This window comes from Pseudophryne corroboree, unplaced genomic scaffold, assembly GCF_028390025.1.
Source record: "Pseudophryne corroboree isolate aPseCor3 unplaced genomic scaffold, aPseCor3.hap2 scaffold_378, whole genome shotgun sequence".
Taxonomy (NCBI): Eukaryota; Metazoa; Chordata; class Amphibia; order Anura; family Myobatrachidae; genus Pseudophryne; species Pseudophryne corroboree.
The window spans coordinates 363,329-374,502 of record NW_026970027.1 but is presented as its reverse complement, the minus strand read 5'-3'; positions in this window follow the sequence as shown (position 1 = coordinate 374,502).

Sequence of the window (11,174 nt, the reverse complement as noted above, 5' to 3'; positions counted from 1 at the left end):
TCTGATTACATCAGAGAAGGCCAGGTACCCTACACAATAAGAGGGGGTTTGAAATTTTGACTTGTCTACTTAAATATCACCAAAATCTGATCACAAGGTCAATTACGTCCCTGGGTGGGATTGAACCACCAACCTTTTGGTTAATAGCCGAACACACTAACCGATTGCGCCACAGAGACACTTTGCAAAAAGTACATACTGACAAAGGCTAATAAGCATACATCTAGAACGTTTCCTAGAAAAACATTAAAAAATCAATAATCTGGAGAGTTTTTGTAAGATGTTTCTTCTATCAACCAACGAATAAACACATTGGTACTTTCCCATGATGAGTGAGTGCTTCAGGATCTCTTGCACTTACATGTGCAGCAGAGTACTGCAATGGAAGCATGCTGGACCCATAACCCAGAGGTAGGCAGATTGAAACTATCCTTTGCTATATGCATTTTTTTTTGTTAATTTAAGTAATCAAAACTGGTATTGATATTTTTGCTCTTTTATTTTTACTTAAAGTACAATAACTTTTACCATTTTAATTTGTTTTAATAGTATATTGACAGTATAGTTTTCTTTCAAAAATCCACTTAATTTTCTTTACCCTATTATTAAAATGGTAATTGACAAAAAAAACTACATTGTCACCAGAAGAGCAATACAAAATGTACAAGTGATATATTAAAATCATCTTTCCAGCTTGAATTTCAATGATGCATTGGGGCAACAATTTTGTGAGAAACATCTTCACCCTTAAATAAAGATTTTCGTAATTCCTTACCTGTGTGCTAATTAGATATCACCTTGTTTTCACATTAAACAGACTTCCACATGAGAAAGCAGCAAGGATGCAGAGGCGTTAATGTTTCCTGGTTTCAACCTGTATTATTTCAGTAGACATTGAAATGAGGATGCATCTTGCTGCCTTTCCAATGAAGCAAGTTTTATTTAGTAATAGGTGAAAAACCATCCCTACAAAGGTGTTAATCAGAGACTTGGCTTTGTGGACACTTTTCAGAGAACAAATTTGTTAGCATAAAAATAAAGCCAGAAAATGAAGAGCTGTTTAATCACGCAATTTGATTTTTTTGCCAGCATATTTCTTTTTCTCTGCAACCCACTGCTAAATTGTGCTTCCTAGATGTTTTTATAAAATCACTGAATCAAATCTAACTCTGATTACATCTGAGAAGGCCAGGTACCCTACACAATAACAGGGGGTATGAAATTTGACTTGTCTACTTAAAGATCACCAAAATCTGATAACAAGGTCAATTACGTCCCTGGGTGGGATTGAACCACCAACCTTTTGGTTAATAGCCTTACACACTAACCAATTGCACCACAGAGACACTTTGCAAAAGTCCATACTGACAAAGGCTAATAAGCATTCATCTAGAACGTTTCCTAGAAAAACTTTAAAAAGTCAATAATCTGGAGAGTTTTTGTAAGATGTTTCTTCCATCAACCAATGAAGAAACACATTGGTACTTTCCCATGATGAGTGAGTGCTTCAGGATCTCTTGCACTTACATGTGCAGCAGAGTACTGCAATGGAAGCATGCTGGGCCCATAACCCAGAGGTAGGCAGATTGAAACTATCCTTTGCTATATGCATTTTTTTTGTTAATTAAAGTAATCCAAAACTGGGATTGATATTTTGGCTCTTTTATTTTTACTTAAAGTACAATAACTTTTACCATTTTAATTTGTTTTGATAGTATATTGACAGTATTGTTTTCTTTTAAAAATCCACTTAATTTTCTTTACCCTATTATTAAAATTGTAATTGCCAAAAACAAACTACATTGTCACCAGAAGAGCAATACAAAATGTACAAGTGATATATTAAAATCATCTTTCCAGCTTGAATTTCAATGATGCATTGGGGCAACGATTTTGTGAGAAACATCTTCACCCTTAAATAAAGATTTTCTTAATTCCTTACCTGTGTGCTAATTAGATATCACCTTGTTTTCACATTAAACAGACTTCCACATGAGAAAGCAGCAAGGATGCAGTGGCGTTAATGTTTCCTGGTGTCAACCTGTATTATTTCAGTAAACATTGAAATGAGGATGCATCTTGCTGCCTTTCCAATGAAGCAAGTTTAATTTAGTAATAGGTGAAAAACCATCCCTACAAAGGTGTTAATCAGAGACTTGGCTTTGTGGACACTTTTCAGAGAACAAATTTGTTAGCATAAAAATAAAGCCAGAAAATGAAGAGCTGTTTAATCACTCAATTGGATTTTTCTGCCAGCATATTTTTTTTCTCTGCAACCCACTGCTAAATTGTGCTTCCTAGCAGTTTTTTATAAAATCACTGAATCAAATCTAACTCTGATTACATCAGAGAAGGCCAGGTACCCTACACAATAAGAGGGGGTTTGAAATTTTGACTTGTCTACTTAAATATCACCAAAATCTGATCACAAGGTCAATTACGTCCCTGGGTGGGATTGAACCACCAACCTTTTGGTTAATAGCCGAACACACTAACCAATTGCGCCACAGAGACACTTTGCAAAAAGTACATACTGACAAAGGCTAATAAGCATACATCTAGAACGTTTCCTAGAAAAACATTAAAAAATCAATAATCTGGAGAGTTTTTGTAAGATGTTTCTTCTATCAACCAACGAATAAACACATTGGTACTTTCCCATGATGAGTGAGTGCTTCAGGATCTCTTGCACTTACATGTGCAGCAGAGTACTGCAATGGAAGCATGCTGGACCCATAACCCAGAGGTAGGCAGATTGAAACTATCCTTTGCTATATGCATTTTTTTTTGTTAATTTAAGTAATCAAAACTGGGATTGATATTTTTGCTCTTTTATTTTTACTTAAAGTACAATAACTTTTACCATTTTAATTTGTTTTAATAGTATATTGACAGTATAGTTTTCTTTCAAAAATCCACTTAATTTTCTTTACCCTATTATTAAAATGGTAATTGACAAAAAAAACTACATTGTCACCAGAAGAGCAATACAAAATGTACAAGTGATATATTAAAATCATCTTTCCAGCTTAAATTTCAATGATGCATTGGGGCAACAATTTTGTGAGAAACATCTTCACCCTTAAATAAAGATTTTCGTAATTCCTTACCTGTGTGCTAATTAGATATCACCTTGTTTTCACATTAAACAGACTTCCACATGAGAAAGCAGCAAGGATGCAATGGCGTTAATGTTTCCTGGTTTCAACCTGTATTATTTCAGTAGACATTGAAATGAGGATGCATCTTGCTGCCTTTCCAATGAAGCAAGTTTAATTTAGTAATAGGTGAAAAACCATCCCTACAAAGGTGTTAATCAGAGACTTGGCTTTGTGGACACTTTTCAGAGAACAAATTTGTTAGCATAAAAATAAAGCCAGAAAATGAAGAGCTGTTTAATCACGCAATTTGATTTTTTTGCCAGCATATTTCTTTTTCTCTGCAAACCACTGCTAAATTGTGCTTCCTAGATGTTTTTATAAAATCACTGAATCAAATCTAACTCTGATTACATCTGAGAAGGCCAGGTACCCTACACAATAACAGGGGGTATGAAATTTGACTTGTCTACTTAAAGATCACCAAAATCTGATAACAAGGTCAATTACGTACCTGGGTGGGATTGAACCACCAACCTTTTGGTTAATAGCCGTACACACTAACTGATTGCGCCACAGAGACACATTGCAAAAGTATATACTGACAAGGGCTAATAAGCATTCATCTAAAACGTTTCCTATAAAAACTTTAAAAAGTTAATAATCTGGAGAGTTTTTGTAAGATGTTTCTTCCATCAACCAACGAAGAAACACATTGGTACTTTCCCATGATGAGTGAGTGCTTCAGGATCTCTTGCACTTACATGTGCAGCAGAGTACAGCAATGGAAGCATGCTGGGCCCATAACCCAGAGGTAGGCAGATTGAAACTATCCTCTGCTATATGCTTTTTTTTTGTTAATTAAAGTAATCCAAAACTGGGATTGATATTTTGGCTCTTTTATTTTTACTTAAAGTACAATAACTTTTACCATTTTAATTTGTTTTAATAGTATATTGACAGTATTGTTTTCTTTCAAAAATCCACTTAATTTTCTTTACCCTATTATTAAAATGGTAATTGACAAAAACAAACTACATTGTCACCAGAAGAGCAATACAAAATGTACAAGTGATATATTAAAATCATCTTTCCAGCTTGAATTTCAATGATGCATTGGGGCAACGATTTTGTGAGAAACATCTTCACCCTTAAATAAAGATTTTCTTAATTCCTTACCTGTGTGATAATTAGATATCACCTTGTTTTCGCATTAAACAGACTTCCACATGAGAAAGCAGCAAGGATGCAGTGGTGTTAATGTTTCCTGGTGTCAACTTGTATTATTTCAGTAGACATTGAAATGAGGATGCATCTTGCTGCCTTTCCAATGAAGCAAGTTTAATTTAGTAATAGGTGAAAAACCATCCTTACAAAGGTGTTAATCAGAGACTTGGCTTTGTGGACACTTTTCAGAGAACAAATTTGTTAGCATAAAAATAAAGCCAGAAAATGAAGAGCTGTTTAATCACTCAATTGGATTTTTCTGCCAGCATATTTTTTTTCTCTGCAAACCACTGCTAAATTGTGCTTCCTCGCTGTTTTTATAAAATCAATGAATCAAATCTAACTCTGATTACATCAGAGAAGGCCAGGTACCCTACACCATAAGAGGGGGTTTGAAATTTTGACTTGTCTACTTAAAGATCACCAAAATCTGATAACAAGATCAATTACATCCCTGGGTGGGATTGAACCACCAACCTTTTAGTTAATAGCCGTACACACTAACTGATTGCGCCACAGAGACACTTTGCGAAAGTGCATACTGACAAAGGCTAATAAGCATTCATCTAAAACGTTTCCTAGAAAAACTTTAAAAAGTCAATAATCTGGAGAGTTTTTGTAAGATGTTTCTTCCATCAACCAACGAAGAAACACATTGGTACTTTCCCATGATGAGTGAGTGCTTCAGGATCTCTTGCACTTACATGTGCAGCAAAGTACAGCAATGGAAGCATGCTGGGCTCATAACCCAGAGGTAGGCAGATTGAAACTATCCTCTGCTGTATGCTTTTTTTTTTTTTAATTAAAGTAATCCAAAACTGGGATTGATATTTTGGCTCTTTTATTTTTACTTAAAGTACAATAACTTTTACCATTTTAATTTGTTTTAATAGTATATTGACAGTATTGTTTTCTGTCAAAAATCCACTTAATTTTCTTTACCCTATTATTAAAATGGTAATTGACAAAAACAAACTACATTGTCACCAGAAGAGCAATACAAAATGTACAAGTGATATATTAAAATCATCTTTCCAGCTTGAATTTCAATGATGCATTGGGGCAACGATTTTGTGAGAAACATCTTCACCCTTAAATAAAGATTTTCTTAATTCCTTACCTGTGTGCTAATTAGATATCACATTGTTTTCACATTAAACAGACTTCCACATGAGAAAGCAGCAAGGATGCAGTGGCGTTAATGTTTCCTGGTTTCAACCTGTATTATTTCAGTAGACATTGAAATGAGGATGCATCTTGCTGCCTTTCCAATGAAGCAAGTTTTATTTAGTAATAGGTGAAAAACCATCCCTACAAAGGTGTTAATCAGAGACTTGGCTTTGTGGACACTTTTCAGAGAACAAATTTGTTAGCATAAAAATAAAGCCAGAAAATGAAGAGCTGTTTAATCACGCAATTTGATTTTTTTGCCAGCATATTTCTTTTTCTCTGCAACCCACTGCTAAATTGTGCTTCCTAGATGTTTTTATAAAATCACTGAATCAAATCTAACTCTGATTACATCTGAGAAGGCCAGGTACCCTACACAATAACAGGGGGTATGAAATTTGACTTGTCTACTTAAAGATCACCAAAATCTGATAACAAGGTCAATTACGTCCCTGGGTGGGATTGAACCACCAACCTTTTGGTTAATAGCCTTACACACTAACCAATTGCACCACAGAGACACTTTGCAAAAGTCCATACTGACAAAGGCTAATAAGCATTCATCTAGAACGTTTCCTAGAAAAACTTTAAAAAGTCAATAATCTGGAGAGTTTTTGTAAGATGTTTCTTCCATCAACCAATGAAGAAACACATTGGTACTTTCCCATGATGAGTGAGTGCTTCAGGATCTCTTGCACTTACATGTGCAGCAGAGTACTGCAATGGAAGCATGCTGGGCCCATAACCCAGAGGTAGGCAGATTGAAACTATTCTTTGCTATATGCATTTTTTTTGTTAATTAAAGTAATCCAAAACTGGGATTGATATTTTGGCTCTTTTATTTTTACTTAAAGTACAATAACTTTTACCATTTTAATTTGTTTTGATAGTATATTGACAGTATTGTTTTCTTTTAAAAATCCACTTAATTTTCTTTACCCTATTATTAAAATTGTAATTGACAAAAACAAACTACATTGTCACCAGAAGAGCAATACAAAATGTACAAGTGATATATTAAAATCATCTTTCCAGCTTGAATTTCAATGATGCATTGGGGCAACGATTTTGTGAGAAACATCTTCACCCTTAAATAAAGATTTTCTTAATTCCTTACCTGTGTGCTAATTAGATATCACCTTGTTTTCACATTAAACAGACTTCCACATGAGAAAGCAGCAAGGATGCAGTGGCGTTAATGTTTCCTGGTGTCAACCTGTATTATTTCAGTAAACATTGAAATGAGGATGCATCTTGCTGCCTTTCCAATGAAGCAAGTTTAATTTAGTAATAGGTGAAAAACCATCCCTACAAAGGTGTTAATCAGAGACTTGGCTTTGTGGACACTTTTCAGAGAACAAATTTGTTAGCATAAAAATAAAGCCAGAAAATGAAGAGCTGTTTAATCACTCAATTGGATTTTTCTGCCAGCATATTTTTTTTCTCTGCAACCCACTGCTAAATTGTGCTTCCTAGCAGTTTTTTATAAAATCACTGAATCAAATCTAACTCTGATTACATCAGAGAAGGCCAGGTACCCTACACAATAAGAGGGGGTGTGAAATTTTGACTTGTCTACTTAAATATCACCAAAATCTGATCACAAGGTCAATTACGTCCCTGGGTGGGATTGAACCACCAACCTTTTGGTTAATAGCCGAACACACTAACCAATTGCGCCACAGAGACACTTTGCAAAAAGTACATACTGACAAAGGCTAATAAGCATACATCTAGAACGTTTCCTAGAAAAACATTAAAAAATCAATAATCTGGAGAGTTTTTGTAAGATGTTTCTTCTATCAACCAACGAATAAACACATTGGTACTTTCCCATGATGAGTGAGTGCTTCAGGATCTCTTGCACTTACATGTGCAGCAGAGTACTGCAATGGAAGCATGCTGGACCCATAACCCAGAGGTAGGCAGATTGAAACTATCCTTTGCTATATGCATTTTTTTTTGTTAATTTAAGTAATCAAAACTGGGATTGATATTTTTGCTCTTTTATTTTTACTTAAAGTACAATAACTTTTACCATTTTAATTTGTTTTAATAGTATATTGACAGTATAGTTTTCTTTCAAAAATCCACTTAATTTTCTTTACCCTATTATTAAAATGGTAATTGACAAAAAAAACTACATTGTCACCAGAAGAGCAATACAAAATGTACAAGTGATATATTAAAATCATCTTTCCAGCTTAAATTTCAATGATGCATTGGGGCAACAATTTTGTGAGAAACATCTTCACCCTTAAATAAAGATTTTCGTAATTCCTTACCTGTGTGCTAATTAGATATCACCTTGTTTTCACATTAAACAGACTTCCACATGAGAAAGCAGCAAGGATGCAGTGGCGTTAATGTTTCCTGGTTTCAACCTGTATTATTTCAGTAGACATTGAAATGAGGATGCATCTTGCTGCCTTTCCAATGAAGCAAGTTTAATTTAGTAATAGGTGAAAAACCATCCCTACAAAGGTGTTAATCAGAGACTTGGCTTTGTGGACACTTTTCAGAGAACAAATTTGTTAGCATAAAAATAAAGCCAGAAAATGAAGAGCTGTTTAATCACGCAATTTGATTTTTTTGCCAGCATATTTCTTTTTCTCTGCAACCCACTGCTAAATTGTGCTTCCTAGATGTTTTTATAAAATCACTGAATCAAATCTAACTCTGATTACATCTGAGAAGGCCAGGTACCCTACACAATAACAGGGGGTATGAAATTTGACTTGTCTACTTAAAGATCACCAAAATCTGATAACAAGGTCAATTACGTACCTGGGTGGGATTGAACCACCAACCTTTTGGTTAATAGCCGTACACACTAACTGATTGCGCCACAGAGACACATTGCAAAAGTATATACTGACAAGGGCTAATAAGCATTCATCTAAAACGTTTCCTAGAAAAACTTTAAAAAGTTAATAATCTGGAGAGTTTTTGTAAGATGTTTCTTCCATCAACCAACGAAGAAACACATTGGTACTTTCCCATGATGAGTGAGTGCTTCAGGATCTCTTGCACTTACATGTGCAGCAGAGTACAGCAATGGAAGCATGCTGGGCCCATAACCCAGAGGTAGGCAGATTGAAACTATCCTCTGCTATATGCTTTTTTTTTGTTAATTAAAGTAATCCAAAACTGGGATTGATATTTTGGCTCTTTTATTTTTACTTAAAGTACAATAACTTTTACCATTTTAATTTGTTTTAATAGTATATTGACAGTATTGTTTTCTTTCAAAAATCCACTTAATTTTCTTTACCCTATTATTAAAATGGTAATTGACAAAAACAAACTACATTGTCACCAGAAGAGCAATACAAAATGTACAAGTGATATATTAAAATCATCTTTCCAGCTTGAATTTCAATGATGCATTGGGGCAACGATTTTGTGAGAAACATCTTCACCCTTAAATAAAGATTTTCTTAATTCCTTACCTGTGTGATAATTAGATATCACCTTGTTTTCGCATTAAACAGACTTCCACATGAGAAAGCAGCAAGGATGCAGTGGCGTTAATGTTTCCTGGTGTCAACTTGTATTATTTCAGTAGACATTGAAATGAGGATGCATCTTGCTGCCTTTCCAATGAAGCAAGTTTAATTTAGTAATAGGTGAAAAACCATCCTTACAAAGGTGTTAATCAGAGACTTGGCTTTGTGGACACTTTTCAGAGAACAAATTTGTTAGCATAAAAATAAAGCCAGAAAATGAAGAGCTGTTTAATCACTCAATTGGATTTTTCTGCCAGCATATTTTTTTTCTCTGCAAACCACTGCTAAATTGTGCTTCCTCGCTGTTTTTATAAAATCAATGAATCAAATCTAACTCTGATTACATCAGAGAAGGCCAGGTACCCTACACCATAAGAGGGGGTTTGAAATTTTGACTTGTCTACTTAAAGATCACCAAAATCTGATAACAAGATCAATTACATCCCTGGGTGGGATTGAACCACCAACCTTTTAGTTAATAGCCGTACACACTAACTGATTGCGCCACAGAGACACTTTGCGAAAGTGCATACTGACAAAGGCTAATAAGCATTCATCTAAAACGTTTCCTAGAAAAACTTTAAAAAGTCAATAATCTGGAGAGTTTTTGTAAGATGTTTCTTCCATCAACCAACGAAGAAACACATTGGTACTTTCCCATGATGAGTGAGTGCTTCAGGATCTCTTGCACTTACATGTGCAGCAAAGTACAGCAATGGAAGCATGCTGGGCTCATAACCCAGAGGTAGGCAGATTGAAACTATCCTCTGCTGTATGCTTTTTTTTTTTTAATTAAAGTAATCCAAAACTGGGATTGATATTTTGGCTCTTTTATTTTTACTTAAAGTACAATAACTTTTACCATTTTAATTTGTTTTAATAGTATATTGACAGTATTGTTTTCTGTCAAAAATCCACTTAATTTTCTTTACCCTATTATTAAAATGGTAATTGACAAAAACAAACTACATTGTCACCAGAAGAGCAATACAAAATGTACAAGTGATATATTAAAATCATCTTTCCAGCTTGAATTTCAATGATGCATTGGGGCAACGATTTTGTGAGAAACATCTTCACCCTTAAATAAAGATTTTCTTAATTCCTTACCTGTGTGCTAATTAGATATCACCTTGTTTTCACATTAAACAGACTTCCACATGAGAAAGCAGCAAGGATGCAGTGGCGTTAATGTTTCCTGGTGTCAACCTGTATTATTTCAGTAGACATTGAAATGAGGATGCATCTTGCTGCCTTTCCAATGAAGCAAGTTTAATTTAGTAATAGGTGAAAAACCATCCTTACAAAGGTGTTAATCAGAGACTTGGCTTTGTGGACACTTTTCAGAGAACAAATTTGTTAGCATAAAAATAAAGCCAGAAAATAAAGAGCTGTTTAATCACTCATTCGGATTTTTCTGCCAGCATATTTTTTTTTTTTGCAACCCACTGCTAAATTGTGCTTCCTAGCTTTTTTTATAAAATCACTGAATCAAATCTAACTCTGATTACATCAGAGAAGGCCAGGTACCCTACACAATAACAGGGAGTATGAAATTTGACTTGTCTACTTAAAGATCACCAAAACCTGATCACAAGGTCAATTGCGTCCCTGGGTGGGATTGAACCACTAACCTTTTGGTTAATAGCCGTACACACTAACTGATTGCGCCACAGAGACACTTTGCAAAAGTATATACTGACAAATGCTAATAAGCATTCATCTAAAACGTTTCCTAGAAAAACTTAAAAAAGTCAATAATCTAGAGAGTTTTTGTAAGATGTTTCTTCTATCAACCAACGAAGAAACACATTGGTACTTTCCCATGATGAGTGAGTGCTTCAGGATCTCTTGCACTTACATGTGCAGCAGAGTACAGCAATGGAAGCATGCTGGGCCCATAATCCAGAGGTAGGCAGATTGAAACTATCCTCTGCTATATGCATTTTTTTTTGTTAATTAAAGTAATCCAAAACTGGGATTGATATTTTGGCTCTTTTATTTTTACTTAAAGTACAATAACTCTTACCATTTTAATTTGTTTTAATAGTATATTGACAGTATTGTTTTCTTTCAAAAATCCACTTCATTTTCTTTACCCTATTATTAAAATGGTAATTGACAAAAACAAACTACATTGTCACCAGAAGAGCAATACAAAATGTACAAG